General features: G+C 32.3%; 1 non-coding gene across 1 annotated transcript; it reads right to left on the bottom strand.

The window, feature by feature from the left end:
• Positions 1–1,550: 1,550 nt before the first annotated feature.
• On the bottom strand, positions 1,551–1,623 carry TRNAF-GAA (transfer RNA phenylalanine (anticodon GAA)). Its single transcript has one exon. It is a non-coding gene; the product is annotated as a tRNA-Phe (tRNA).
• Positions 1,624–3,659: the final 2,036 nt, after the last annotated feature.

A 3,659-nucleotide genomic window follows, 5' to 3' on the forward strand; every position in this document is an offset into this window, starting at 1 on the left:
TCGTTTTTTTGTAAAAGCCATTTACGTTATATGCCCTTCACTTTTTGTAAAAGTCATTTACGTTACGTTATGGCCGTTTTACAAAAACAATCCTTCTGAAGAGTTGCACCTCTTCAGTTTTGAAGAGTTGCAACTTTTCAGTTTAAGCTCAACATTGGCTATAAATACCAGTCCATTCTCTCAGATTTTTCATACGAATTTCTGAGTTCTCCTCCTTTCTTCTGCATTGTTTTAACTACAAAGAAACCAACAGTAAGTGTGATTTGCTACCGATCTTTGTGTTCGCTGAAACATTGGGGTTTGAAGTACCGCTACACCAGTGTGTAATTCGTTCTATCATGGGAGGAAATAATCTACAACCTTGGATACTAGGAGGGGATTAAATTCCTTAAGGAAACACTGTGAATTCAGTGGGCTCGGATTAAATTCTGTTTCTTTTACATTTCTGTTTATATGTTATTTTATTTTCTCCAGAATTATTTTACAAATACCGTATATTAACAGGTCTTTGACAATGTTCTGATCAGAAGCTACTAGTTGCTAGAGCAGAATTGCACCATGGTATATTGTTTTAGTAGAATTTTCAATTTACTTACTTTATATCTTTTCGCTTATCATTAAATATATTATTAAGTTTTATATAGGCTATAGCTTCAATAAGAAAAATATCCAACTGCTGTTATTGTCCACAACTTGGCAAAACAAGAAAACTTTCTTTAAACTTTTGTTTTAACCGCACTGGACGTGCAAATATGTGGAAACTACGTACATAATTTTCACAGAATTTACTTATAGATGTTAATTATCTCAATAAAATCGGCGTATCGATTGGAACGTGCTCAGTCCATATATAAATAACAATATGATTAATTATGGGCAGCTATGAAAAATGAACCAAAAACGTGGATTATTGGACAAAATAGATGCCGTTAGAAGTCCACCATAGGCTTTTAATCTCTTTGACTAATCCCATAATTATAGAATGTTCCATCTCAAAGGTAGCTTTGCTTAGTACTTAATCAAAATTTAGAAATTTGGAAGCTTTATAGACTTCCACTAGACCTCACATGATATACTTAATTAATACCCCATGCATGCTTAGAATTTTATATTTATTTCTTTGACCTCATTCTTTAATTAGCAAAGCCACTATAATAATCATGGAATAACTAAGGTGGCGTTTATGTTAAGTTTTCAAAAACTGAGTTCGTAAATTTTATTGTAGTTTTTCTTTTTCGAACAAGTGTTTTCTTTATCTTATTTTGAAATAATATATTTTGGACATTTTTACACTCAAATTTTCAATTCTTTCTAAAATCAAAAATTCTAAATTAAATAAGTGGAATGAAAAAAGCAAAACGCTGATTATTTTAATACGCCTAGTATATATGTTTCTTTTTCATTTTGGTTAGGTCGCGAAAAAAGAGGTAGGAGAAGCAACAATAGGAGAGTCTATCTGGAGTATTTGCTTTTTTTTATTTTTTTTCCTTCTTTGGTTACAGAAATATATGTGTGATTAAAAAACAAAATTAATAAAAATACTTATTTATTGCGGTGAGCGTGGATCGAACACGCGACCTTCAGATCTTCAGTCTGACGCTCTCCCAACTGAGCTATCCCCGCAAGTGATAGATTTTTCATTTATATGTTAATTACTGTTATATGAGCTCACAATCTAAATGACATTACCTCGTTCAGATATCTATCAAATTTTATACTTGGAACTTTGATCTTAGAACAATTAACATTATTAACCTTATAATCTGACTTAGGTTTCATAATTGGCGGTCGTCATCCAACAACAACAGACCCAGTGTAATCTCACAAGTAGGGTCTAGGAAGGGTAGTATATACGAAGACCTTACCCCTACTTTCAAGAAGACAGAGATATTGTTTTCGATAGACACTCGACTTAAAAAAAATAAAAGGAAGGGTAGCAACAAGCATACCAATTTCCAAATTTTAGCGTTAACACTTCATTGTATGACTTGCAACGTATATGCACAGTTAGATCAAAGAGAAGTGCTCTCTTCAACGTCCGTCTTCACCTTTCTTTTCAATCTTTCTCTTATTTTGTTTGGTGATGTATGTTGCATGTGATCTCTTATTTACATTCTCATTCTTCATTGATAAGGAATAGTTTGCTTCATTTGAACCAACGTCCCTTAATTAATACATCTATATATGTAGAGGGTTTTGGAGCATTAATTTCCACAAATTGACTACACAATACCAGTGTTTAACAAGGTGTTTTTGGGGCGAATTCCGGGGTTTGGGCCTTGGGGCAGGGCGTGCTTAAATTATACCTTGGGCGATCCGGGGAGGCGAAAATATCGTGAGGCCTAAGCTCTATTGTTCTGAACGTAACCTTAGGCTTTCGGCAAGTTTTTGCATGGGGTGTAAGCCCAGAAATCTTTCCAAATTAGAATTAAAATTGTTACACGAGTCCTTAGATTTATACCATAAAACACAAAAATCAACTTGTCATTACATTCTAAAAAGTTAAAAAACTATAAGGTATAAAGATTTTTTATTCTTAGCCGTAATTTTTATTCTCTTCGTCTTCTATCGGGTGCGGATATAAAATGATTAATTTACAAACTATAAAACAAAAACGCATCATCCTTTATGATTTGTTATGGTTCGATGCTTCTGATTATATGTTCCTTCTTTGCTTTTCTTTCTTTTCAAGTTATTTTGCTCTTTAATTTCAAGTTAATTTATAAATTTCTACTCAATTTGTTTCTTAAAGTCTAATTAATTTTTTTATCAAGCATTTTTGTTTAGTTTTTTAGTTCATTGCTAATTCAAATTAGTATTAATTAATGAAGTTGTTATATTTACATTCCACTTATTTTATATTTTTATGTACTTTTATCTTATTTCAATATTTTTTTTATATTAATTATAAAATATAAAAAACTAAAGATCCATGTTTCGCCATGTATCGGGTAAAATGCTTTGCCTCGTGCCGCGCCTTTAAATCACTGCACAATACTTTTCAATGTCTTTCTGGACATTTTGTTCTTTCTTTGTCTCTCTCTCCTTTTGGTCAATATTTTTAGTTCAATTTATTAGATATAACGGTCTCTTTAGTTTGAACTTCATGACATGATATATGGATAAAGTAGAAGCATGTATGTCGCACTGTACTTATTCAGAGGCATCCATTTGTAATTTGTTGAAGCAAAGACAGTAAAATATTTTAGTAGAAGGTGAACAATTGCCTGTCGGTATTTAATATGGAAATTTTGCCTCCTATCGCAAATATTTACACCCTATTTATTATTGGGCTAAGGTCGTTGCGCTCCTGCCACCAACTTTGAAATATGAGGGCCACTATGGCTTTTTTCTACGCCGGATATTGCAATAGATTCCTCTACACGGATACTGCAAGTGTTTTACGTCGGAGAAGACTCGAGGGCCGGGTTTTTGTTTGTCTCTATTTTTAGTTTTAATACAATATATACAATATTTTGCTTGGCCGGAAAACGCCATCTCCGCCGAACTTTCTTCTCTTCTTTGCTATTTAGTCACATGCAATGATACAAATACATTGTATTATGTACAAATTCACTCAAATACATTGTATTCTTGCATAAATATATTTTTTGCTTGTATTTATGTATTTCTAAGATTTGTATTTTTTCAATACAGCT

This window comes from Nicotiana tabacum, chromosome 23, assembly GCF_000715075.1.
Source record: "Nicotiana tabacum cultivar K326 chromosome 23, ASM71507v2, whole genome shotgun sequence".
In the NCBI taxonomy this organism is placed as follows: domain Eukaryota; kingdom Viridiplantae; phylum Streptophyta; class Magnoliopsida; order Solanales; family Solanaceae; genus Nicotiana; species Nicotiana tabacum.